At 41.1% G+C, this 12,306-nt stretch overlaps 1 protein-coding gene across 1 annotated transcript in view; it reads left to right on the top strand.

Annotated features, from left to right (window-relative positions):
* The window catches only part of zbtb16a (zinc finger and BTB domain containing 16a), a 143,750-nt gene that overhangs the window by 113,364 nt on the left and 18,080 nt on the right, over window positions 1-12,306 (top strand). The window lies entirely within an intron of this gene.

The following is a 12,306-nucleotide window of genomic DNA, read 5'->3' as shown; positions in this document are numbered from 1 at the left end:
AAGGAGTTTTTCCAATCTTGTAGCAGGATATTTCCAACACTAATTGAGTGAATATCTACGAGAAAAACACAATAACTAAAGCTATACGACATCATGTCAGTGTGATCCAAAAATATGATGCTCAGTCCAAGATCTCTGTAGCTACATCTTCCATTCACATTTTTACATTTTGATGTTTCAGCCTTGACAATGAACACCTAATAACACCATTTCTAATTTATTAGCTGAAAAATCTTCTGTGTATATCTGTATTTCTATTTAGCGCGTAGAGGGTGATGTTGTATTTAATTTAATATCTGGAGAACTGGCTAAAAATAATCTTTCATGAAAATCAGATAATGCTCCTGCTTTCTTTTAATTAATTATACATGTAAATGGATTCACTCCTTTGGTATACACCAACGAGTCTGGCTGTGGAGACTGCTTGGGTATACTGACTTGTTTGTACTGGTTATAAGGTGTTCAAGGAGAAAGAATAGTTGACCTCTAGAAAACAACATTGCAGAAACTGGGCACACATGGAAATGAGACGGTATTATGGTTACTGTTTTTGTCTTTGTTTGCGCGATCTGTAAAGTTTTAGGACTTTTTGTATTCTTATCCACCACGCAATCAGGGAGACATCCGAGCCATCTCAGATTCTTTCTGTAGTCCATGACAATGAGTCCAAACATACAGTCTTAAAAAGAAAACATCTTCAGGGATAAGTGGAAGGAGGAGTCCTGGAGCTGATAGTATAACCACCAAAGACCCCTGATCTCAACAACAAAACAAAGCAGCAGCGTACACTGAAGGGTACCATGTCTATGGATTTGATTTGAATGTTTTTTACATTGTGTAAGGTTCATTCATAAATTCATAACTCTGGGAATTTCCTTAAACTTCCTCTCCTTTCCCTCCTTGCTCGAAACAGTGCTGCACAGCTACTGTTTTCTGTCTTCAGCTCTAAATAAAGCCTTTGTTGCTCATCAGCTGTTAAATGTAGTTATTTTGTTTTTCTTCATCATTTTATAGTACAAACATGAACTCTTTTAATATACTCGTTTGACAATTGTGTTAAGGTGCTTTTTTTTAAATGGGGGGAGAAGGTGGGATGTTTTTTCTCCTCTTATTCAAGATCATTAATCTTGGTGACAGGGATTTACATCAGCCGACAGACTCACTGATATATTTAGAGTGAAAATGTCTCCATTTCCTGTTAAAGAGAAAAATAGAGCTGCACTCAAATGCGGTACTTCATCTGTAAACACACAATTGAGCATTCTATGTGGAGAAAACCGAGTATACAAATGACCGAGCTGCGCAAATTTCTCTCTGGGATACTCGAACCTCCTACTGAATGCTGTCATTTATTTTCATTGGTTTCATGCAGTAATGGACTTCGCTTGAACAGCATCTTTGTATTTAACCTTGAGACTGAAACATTTGAGTGCATATGTGCATTTATGTAGGGGCACAAACACACGGAGACACACACTTTACTATGATAATGATCATCTCCCTATTTTTTCCTCCTAATGGCACATTTCACTTTTGTAATTACCGAGGAGTTGCGGTAAAAATGAAGTTCAGTGTTTCTATTTAATGCAGAATCCATAAGGCTTTACTGGCTAACAGCGTTACATGTACAGGTCTCTGCTGCTGGAGCAAACATTGCATACCGCTATATAGCGTAAAAGAAATAAAACTCAAGCTTGTAACCAAATATTTAATAGGAAGCATCTCCGTCAAAGAGATAGAGTCTGTTTTTAAATTCGAAATCTACAGTTTTAGACTTACAAAGGTTATTTTCTCAATTTACTCAGATGTGATGATCCAGATCCAGCTGACACAGTAAAGAATTAGCTGATTTACTTTAATCATGTTTGAGTTCTGATAATTAAATATTGTCTTACAATATATTTTCTTTGTTCTGGGAAAAGCTTCCCAACATAACATGCACCTGCATCAAAGTCCAAAATGTTAATATTAAGACTTGACAAGCCTCCCATGCCCAGAATCTAATTCTCTGTTTGGTTTATTTGTCACATTTTCATCAAATATGATGAAATTAAAATATGGAGTTAGAGCCTTCTCACTGGCCCCTGCTGGTTGTTTACTGGTTTTACACCCCAAGCTGTTGAAAATGGGCCCTTGCTTGACTGGAGGAGGGGGGAGTGGAGAGCCAGTTGTCATGGTCAGGCTGGCTGAAAGTTGCTGGGGCCAGCTGTAGCACAGGAGCCGTTCCCTCTCATTTCCACTTCATTTATCTGCTCCTGCTCTTTCCTCCATCCATCCATCTATTCCTCCTTCTTTTCCTCTGCCAGTGGACCAACACTCTCTCCATGCTGAGCTCCACTGTGCCCAGTCAACTGTGGCAGAGCAAATGGCATCTCTTTGTTTCTTGTCTGTCTCCCTCAGAGTTTTATTTGCTAAAATAACACAGTGTACTTCATATATGTCGAAACCCTTCGATATTAAATACACTAACAGGTTTATGTTTATTTTCTTAATTATGTGTGACTCCTTTGTTCGTTTTCTCAGCCTCGATTTTGAAGGAATATTTATCACTTCATTGCTTCAGGTAAAAAAGAAAAATAATACTAATAATTGCGAGTAGTCGGGGTTGTATATTGGTTTTACTTATAAAAAAATTATAACTGGAGTCATGCAGGAAATAAACAAACATAAAGGAAACCAAATCACTTCCAGATCTGACCCACTGTAGAGCAGAGCCAGGTCCAGACAGAGCATTCTCTCTGTTTCCTTTTCCCTCCCTCCCTCCTCTCCTTGGTATGAATCTGCCGTATCTCATTCCCCAGCGCTAATTCCAATTTAATTGCCAGTAGCCTGAAGCCTCCTCAATAGGAGTAACAAATGGTTTGATTCTGTAGACTTCATCAGACTGCATTTTAAATGCGACACAGTAACCCGGTGCGAATGCCAATGAAGCCTGGCGAGTAGCTCCTCTGTTTACTAATTATCCTTTTTCTTACTCCAAGCCACACTGCACAAGTTGTCTGATTAAATCGGATTTGTGGGGATTGGAGGGTGGGGTAGGTGGGTGCTCCGGTGGTGGTGGTGGTGGTTGGGGCCGGGTGGATTGGATGGCAACCGTTGTCCATCTTTGCAAATGATCCCCACGTCCACAACACGAAGGGCCCGCTGGTGCGACTGTAAATCATGTTAAAGGGCTGTGCCACTGTTCTTCACATTGACATTAATTCCCAGCTTGTGCCGTTGATGATCTTTACAGTCAGCATGGTGGAGAGGAAAAAAACAAACACACGCTGGCAAGTGTATTCTAATGACATTTCGGAATTGATATCCACTGCAGTCACGCAGGGAACGGGCTTTGAGATTTGAGATTCGTGAATGTGGGTGAGATGTGCAGTTAAGATCTGAAAACTTTTAAAGAGCCATGTTATATGAGGGCAGATTCACAACAGCAGCTCTTAGCCACAAGCTTATTTGTTTCTAATGAACAAGTAAATCTCTTTTTTTAAATTGGGTCACTGTAGTATTTTGGCTCAAACCAGAGTAAATAGTACATTTGAATGAGATTATTAGAGCTCAGTGAAATTAAGTAAACAACAGAGTGGGGCAGTGTATTTGTACATAGTATAGTAACTATTTCTCTCATTATCTAACCTATCTCTAATTCACTTTTTCTTCCTGTCTCTTGTGCTGCAGTAACAAGTGAATTTCCCCCAGTGTGGGATTAAATAAAATCTCTGTCTATGTCTAAAAAAGGCAAAACAGATCTTTTAATATATATGCATAAGATGTTTTACATTTATTTGTCTGTTCTGGCTTTATTAGCACTTTGTAATTGGAAGTAGGGTAAATTCAATATTGGTTTTGGTGTTTTCATTTATTCATAATGAGGAAAATATGGATATTATTACCAACCTTATCAATTTAGCAAGCCTTAATCACAGCTACGTTTCTAAAATGAAGTAACAACGGATCGCTGGAAAACATTCAGTCATTAAGCCTCCCTTGCAATGTATTGTCCATCATAGCGCACCGCAGACACCGAGCTAACACTACAAATTTGAGCAATAATGTGCAAGCAGTAATGAAGTGCTCCAGTTGCTACAGTAGAGAGCGAATATGGCGGGGCTCTGAACGCTGTGCAGATGAGGAAATTTGCACCGCTATAAAGACCTCTCCCTGTCAACTAAATGGCCAGTTGAGCTGCCATATGGTTGTGCTGACATTATCTCTGGGTAATTAATATGGCATCTCGCCTGGCATCTGGTGGCATTAATCTAGCTGGGAGCAGTTCATCTTACAATGTCAGCGCTGCTGCGGGCCCGACGTGAATTATCACTGCCCGATGGAACAGGGAGGCAGGGACGAAACAAAACAAAACACAGCGGGGCAGGGTCTGTTGACTGCGTGGCGTTGCATCTTCTTATAATAGAGGTTGCCTTTTTACTTTGATTTCTTGTTTATTTCTTCTGCATGAATAATGTGAGCGAGTTATTGGTTCTTTGAACTGACTCCTTGGCAGTCCCATGTCATTACTGAAATGCTCATACGAGTGCGATAATGTTTTCAGTGACTCGTTTTGTTGTGTTTAATTGCAATGGAGTTATTGTAGCTCTAGTTTTGTATTTTTTCTAATTATAAAGATGCACGCTATTATATTGTAATTTTTCCAAATTTCCTTATATTCTTTAGTGGTAGTGTTGTATAAAACCAGTATATAGTATAATTACAATTATAAATGTTGGTGTGATGTTAAGGCATTGAATTCCATGTCATGTAATATTTTGCCATCCATCTTGCGTGTAGTATCAAGACGGAGGTGATTATTTTTTTTAGGACTGCCTTGATGCCTCCTCTTTTATTAATCACCCTTTTGCTGATCGACAGCCTCTCAGTTTCCTAATCCCGAGTTAAGAGTCACTGAAATAAGGTTTGTCCAGACAGATCTTAGTTTAGCAGCCGGCTTCTCCCATATGTTTTTAGAGGCTTAAATAAATTGATTTTGTGTGACCAGCTATGGCATTGCACTTGGGTGACGCAGAGGTGTCCATCAGAACTAACAGCCAGAGGCTAATTTCAATTAAGAAAAGGGTTGTTTTTCCACGCACAAGGGAAAATCTTGTTTTTTAAAGCATGTTCATGACCTCGGATAACCCGCCCCCCCAAAAAACATGAAATCTCTGCCTGGTTAGATGTAACCACTTTAAAATCTGTTGCCTCAATCCAGCGGTTTTATTCAGATGTAGAGCTCCCTTTCTCTGTTACCCCTGAAGCCTCATTTCAGCAGTCATTCCACCCTCCTCCAGTTTGATCAATAAATAATTCTGTGGAGGTGTTTTAAATGAATTAGCAGAAGCGCAAACATTCCATCTTATTTTCTTTCTCGTGCCGAATACACAAACGCGCTACAACACAGGGTGCCTCAGTAGATGCCAGACCCCTGTGTTTATTTTTCTCGTGTTATGCATCTGTGTTTTGAAGCACATGGGAGGAACTATACTGATAATGTGAGTTGAGAAAAGAGGATTTATGGGAGTGCTGCGCCTGGTTGGATAACAGGATACTCTGATTGAAAAGCGCATAGCGAACGTGGCATTCACCTACAGGTTATTATTCTGAAAAGCTGCATCTGTTGAAGTTGAGGTAAACATGAGATGTCTCCAGCAGCAACAGGTTCGACGCTAAAATCCGTAACGCGTCGAATAAACAGCTCTTTGAGGGGAAATCTGAGGAGATTTCAGGATGTAGCACAGACCACAGGGGATGAAAAACTCATAAAGTAGTCCTAACTTAGACCAGGATTGTTTTCTTGCCAAATTGAAACTGTTTGCATGCAACAAACAGATCATTTGCTAAGGGTGTGCAGAGTGATGTAATTCAGATGCAATGCACAATATGTAAACTACTTGAACAGAATGCTTATTTCCCCATTTCTGCATCTGTGTTGGCAGTTCTTCAGCTTCTACTTAGCACCATGTGGTAGCTATACTGCACAATCACTTTAAATGTACAGTTCTCCGCGATGCAATGAAAAGCTCTCAGTTTTCCACATGAATATCGATCCCCTGAACATTTTCTGAAGATTTAGTTGGCAGAAGAAACCCCAGCCATTTTTCTCTTCACTGTTAAAAACAAATTTGTTTTCTTGATCATCTGTCGGCGCGATCGTTATCATACCGAGGAGCATATGTCTAACAGTTTGTTTCAGTGGCTACGACTGAATGAGGCTAAGAGTCTGTTACTCTTTTGATTATGTTACACGGTAATGAGGAAATCCCTGAGACTGTGGAAAGGACCGCACACTGTAAAGAAATCCAGTGGCGTTAGCAGTAAGATCTTCTAGTATTGCACATTCTTACATCTTTTTCCTTGATGCTTTTTTTTTCCTGCTTATCCTTTTTTGTTGTTGTGTTTTGGAAGAAACTTTGTGTGGTGGTGCTCCAGACAGGCAACTGTTGCCCACAGGGGCAAGGATATCCCTTATAATCAATTTAAAGACCCCTTTCAGTCCATAAAAAAAGTAAATTAAAGAAGGCGTTTATTTATTTATTCATTCACTGTGAGATGCATATCTCTGGTGACACCCCACGGAGGCGGAGGTAAAAAGGTGCTCTGCGACCTTTTCAGAAAGACTCTGGCTTGATATGCGATGAAGCCTGATTGCAGATGAACAACAAACACTTGACAAAGCTAAAGAGCAGCAGGAACATCGCTGTTTCTTTGATTTCTCACACCTTGTCCTGCCAGCACAGGCGGGGATGTTGTGACTGGTGTTTGTGGAGACTGTCAGTTACATGGTGGGAGATAGGAGAGCAGCCAGTAGGACGGATGTTGTTGTGACTGAATGCTGTTGTACTGTAGAGCAGCGATAGTTCAAGGCAAGAAAATGAAAGAAGACGCTGAGATTTACGTACTAATAATCTAAACATTCAGCTGAGATGGTCACTCCACCTAAACAGGACATGCCGAGAATAATTCGCCTACCGCTAATTTCCTGTAAGGAAGCGGACTGAAAAGGTCTAGTTCGACAAACCAAACCAGCACGTCCCGGGAAAGTGTCGGCAATCGGTTGTACTGCTGCCAATGGCTTAGTCAGGTTGAGTTATTTGCGGGTGATTTTTGATCGTCACTATTCAAAATGCGCCTGTGAATGTGGCAGAGGCGCTAAAAGACGGGTAAAGTTCAAATCTGTGTCTCCGAATGTAACACAGCCAATGCTTCTGAGAATAGTGTGGTTTCCTTTTGACCGGGCCACAAAAAAAAGTCACTTGAAGGTAAAAGAAGTAAATAAAGGAAGGGTATATTCACTGGCCTTTCAGGATTTAAGCATCATGTTGGACAGCTGGGTGCATTCATGTTTTTCAATCTTCTATTTCCACATCAGGTATGAATGCTCGTTATCAAGATGAATCACATTTAGGTGACTTATCAAGGCAGCAGCTCAGAAAAGAACTCAGATCTCACATGATGTGGTGACTTTGGGATCATGTTTCTGTTATTACGCCTCAAACTGGGACATCTCCAATTAATACTAGCACACTAGGATACAGACACCTATATTTAGTCTCTATTCTGCCCTCTGTATAGATAAAGTATAGCTTGCTATAGATTGCTATTGACAAGAGCAAGCAGTAACAGAGGTTGAGGGCTGCGGTAATGGCCTGTGATTGAACACCTTGTGCTGAGGTCCCGCTGCTCTCTGCCTCATTAACTCTGGCAGTTCCTCTGTTCAGCACGCTGCATTGCAGGCCACAGTCAGGACGCATTTAACTCTCTCAACTACAGTCCAGGAAACGTGCATTCAGAAAGGATTTAAAGCAGCATAAGGACTTTTAAGGCTTCGTCTCGAAAAACGTCTGCGAGTCGTTGCAAATATCTCAGGTAGCTGTTAAGCTTCTAATCGAGGAGCATAGGCTGCTGTTATGTAGAGTATGTGAGTGGCAGCACCTTGAGGTGTACGTGGAGATTTTCAGGTGTGTAGTTACATTTTACCACTCATCAAAATCCATTTCTTCAAGCTTTAGAATCCTCAAAATATACTGAGATCCTGATGGTCCTCAGTCGTGCTGCATTCTGTCACTTCCACATTTAATTCAAATTCTGGCCACCGTGGTGGAACCTATAACCTAGAATTATAGGAACAGTCTTAAGCTGTTTTCATACATGCACTGCAGATCTGAACTTTTCTAGACATTACCCAGCAGAGCTGCAGAGCTGTGAGAATGCAAATGTCCCTTTTATCCGGATCAGACATTAAAACTGTCTTTAACCTGCCAGATCCTCTGATGCAAAGTCAGTGTGATGTCTGCACGTGTGAGACAGGTGCAGCAAACTCTGAAGAGAATGAATGAGCACCATGTGTCCAGTATCAAACACTCAAACCAGCCTTGCCTAATCCAGAGTATTTCCAGTAGAGGCCACATGTCTGAAGCAGATCTCCTGTGGTGTGCTACATGTGTGGAGAAAAGGCAACTTCATATAATGTCCCAGCCAGAATCTCCTATAAATAGTCTGATTATTATATAGTGCTTCTCTGCTCGAGCACTGAAAGTACTTTATACAACATGTGTCATTCACCTATTTACACCCATTCATACAAACACTTTTTTCAACACATTCACACACTTTCTTACTAAGATAACACACATCGCAGAGCAACTAGGAGTTCAGTGTCTTACCCAAGGATACATTGCCAGACAGAGTGGAGCAGCCAGGGTTAGAAGGAGCAACCTTCCGACCTTCAGATTACTACAGCTCAGTTCACCTGGGATAACGGCTTTTTTGATTTGTGCAGGTGACAACGGTAAGAATTTCTGAGATTTTTTGAGGCCATTAATCAAGATGGATAATTTTTCTGAATAGGTGCGTGAGTGGTGGTTGGTTACCCTGCTGCTGGAAGCACCAGCCTCAATGGCTAGCATCTAGCCACAGGCCATTTCTCTGCTCCTTGCCTATCCGGCCACTGTCACCTCCCATCGGGGAGTATTCCTCTCCATTACCAGCCTGTGTCCATCCCCCACTTAAATAACAGCAGCCCTGCCACTCCAGGCCCATTAAGATACTACCGGCACTGCTGCGGCCCCGCACACAAACAGCCACAAACTGCCCAAGCCTTTATAAATAGATGGCACGAGAAGTGGAGAGAGGCTGGTTAAAGGAGGTAAATTATTCCAAAACAGCCAAACAGGACTGAGACTAAGAACCCTCCACCGCTCTGGCTCCACGGCTCCTCCTTTCAGGTGTCACTTTGGGCTGACTCAATTTTACACTGTAATGGACCTCCTGGGTCAACTACTTTTCTCCCACCTTTCCTTCCTTTTTTATCTCTCTACTGCTCTCTTCATCTATCAGCAGCTGACAAGCCTTTTACTCACTTTACTGCAACACACAATTATTCCCTGTACTGAAGTTTGGACCGCTTAATTTTATCTAACAGTAATCAGTGTTAGCACTTTGCTACAAACTGTGCTTTGCAGACAAGAAGGGCAAACGATAGCAAGGAGGAAGCAATTTCCTACAGTACATAGACTCAGCAGCATAGGTGAAGGATCTGGGATGCAACGTGCAGTTTGTGGAAAAAGTCTTAAAGACTTTTTTTTACTTTCTGGTGTCAGATGGACTTTCTGTACTGGCTGGTTAGTCAAATCATTTATTTCTATGATGTTATTTTTACTGTTATTGAAGTTCTGGAACAGGAACAGGAACAGGAAAATATATAATTTCTGTGCTCCAGTTTGCAAACATTGCTAACATTTGGTTACGTTTAAGCACAAAACACAGCATGGTTTGGCTTAAAAAATTTAGTTTGTTAAGGTCTAGGGGTCTTGTGTCATCCCGCAGTAGTAAATATGCAGTTGTTATGTAGGATTCTAGGAATGGTCCTGGTTAGAAGAAACGGCGTTAACTAAGCAACAAATATCGATCTGCAATACAAATGTATGTAACCTTATCAATTCATCTACCCAACACAACATCCTCCCTGCAAAAATAATTGGACTTCCTCCTTTGCTGCTGTCGGAACTACAACAGGCACTAAAGTGCTTTGTATCTTAAAATGAATAGAGATGGCAATTACATGTAAATGTGGTTGTAATAAGATGCTTTAGTGTTGGCAAAATGCCTGAAACATTAGTTAATAGCAGCTCTTCAAGGCTCAGAAAGTCAAAAACTGCATAAATATGTGGTCATTTTTGATTATTTACTTGTGTGGTGTTTAGAGAGCAGCATGTTTAAACGTCCATCACTTTCTGGTGGTTTGCTTGTACTAACCATCTTTGTTCCAGTGCATTTTTTTGTTCTGTATTTGTAACGCAGACTCGTTATGCTCTGTGCCACTTTCTCAGCTAGATTGTATTTTGATAAAAGCAGTCACTGTCAGAGCTCTTTTAAAGTTGATACACACTTTGGTGATGCATATTGTTCACCATAATGCGCCGCACCACTGTAACTGCCCTGACTTCAAAGTAGTGTTTTTCATGTGGTGCTTCCACTTTTTTGTTCCACAGCTTTGTTTTTCTGTGTGTGTGTGTGTGTGTGTGTGTGTCTGCGTGTGTGTGTGTGTGTGTGTTGGTATCTGGGTTTCAGATTTCCACCATGCCTTGGCCTAAACCCGAGGTCAGAGGTCTGCTGACCTTTTACATTCCAAAACCTTTTTTTTCCCTCTAATTCTTGATCTTTGGCCAAAGTCTCCACCCAACCCTACCCCCAAGTTCGCTATTCTCTCATTTTCTCTGATGCCCATTTCACTTCTTGTGCACTTACACCATTGTTAGTTTCTTCCTTCAATAATAGAACATTATTTTTACATATTCAGTCCAACCCTGAATGTTGTGATTGATCTGATATAGCCTAAAGGAAGAAGTATTCTGCTTATGGAGGATCACTGAGTTAGCCAGACCTTAGATGGATTACAAGCTAAAAAAGGAGAAGTGAGGCAGAAAAAGGTGAGAAGTGACTAAAAGCTGGATTGTCAGTTAAAGCTATTATCGTACCTGAAAGGTCCTGAAGGGATTCTAAAAGCAATCATAGGCATTCAGTGGCCTCTTCAGTGGCCTTTTCATTGATAAACGCAGACAGGACAAGAAGACAGAATCGAAAAAAAGTGCAAGCAAGTTTAGATGTAGTTGCATTTTTTTAGTTTGCATTTTCACAAATTAGCACACTGCAGCTCTTACTCCTCACCATTGTTCAGGAAATAGATGTTCTGATCTAAGTAGTGGCTAATTTCCAAAGGGTGATCCTCAAGGTGGCATGAATATGCTCGGAAAAATTAAAAAGCAAAAGGTTGCAGAAAAGCTGCCCTGTGTTTGGGGGGGAATAAGTTGGTCAGCAGCACATTTGGAGTTATCCTCCAAGGAGCATGAATATAACTGACATCACATGTAGGGCTGGAAGATTAGTACCTCGGGCTTTCAGTCATGAGTGCTCACCACGGAGCTAATGAAAACTCTACACTCCTGTAGACAAGCCTGATTCCTTTCATGTACAAGAGAAAATGAGAAATAGAGACAGTCCGAAAGTCAGAAGGGAAAGGTTTGTCAATATTTATTTTTTCTCCACTACTTGCAACAAAGTGAGAATTTTTTTTTCCTCGCTTTGCTCTTCAGCATCACTTTCTTCTGCTACAAACCGAAATCTCCTCGCTTTACCTGCTTTCCAGCAACTCTTCTCTATCCTTCCTCCTATCATCATTCTCCAGCAATATACTCCCTCCCTTCATCCCGGTTCTTTAGCGTGTAGAGCAGCCGAGACAGTGATTGATCTGGTGTGGAGGCTGTCGTGGGCCCGCCTCCTCCTCCAGTGGTTATGAACATGAGGCGGGCTGCTCTTCATAGATTTTTAAATTAGTGTCAGCTTTGCCCCAAAGATGTGTTATTGACTGATGAAATAGAAACTGAGCTCCAAACACTCAGTCCTTCCCCAGAGTTTTCCCCAGCCTGGTAATTGAAAAAGTGTGAAGGGAGTGTGTTCAAAGGAGCGTGCAGTTGGGTGTGTGTGTGCGTGTTTGTGTGTGTGTGCGTGTGTTCTGCTGTGTTTGTGGGCTCTTTATCTCTGCTGGAGAAAAATGCACAGTGCTCGCTGGAGTCAAGATTCGATTGAAGTATTGCATAGGAGATCTTTATCTTTCTACACACCCACCCTAAAACATGAATGCTGCATGCAACTTTAATCCTATAAATACAGTATTTTTTACGTGCACTTGTGAAAAAGTTTTTTGTTTTCCTGGGTTTTTGCTTTTTCTTCATTAAAATTTGATGTGCTAAAGTTCTCGACATCATACCTGTGTTGTTATCCTCTATTTTAATCACTGTAAGGATACACAACCGTGTG

Source organism: Oreochromis aureus, linkage group 10, assembly GCF_013358895.1.
Source record: "Oreochromis aureus strain Israel breed Guangdong linkage group 10, ZZ_aureus, whole genome shotgun sequence".
Lineage (NCBI taxonomy): Eukaryota > Metazoa > Chordata > Actinopteri > Cichliformes > Cichlidae > Oreochromis > Oreochromis aureus.
Note: the sequence above shows the minus strand (reverse complement) of the source record. Positions and strands in the feature narration are given on the sequence as shown.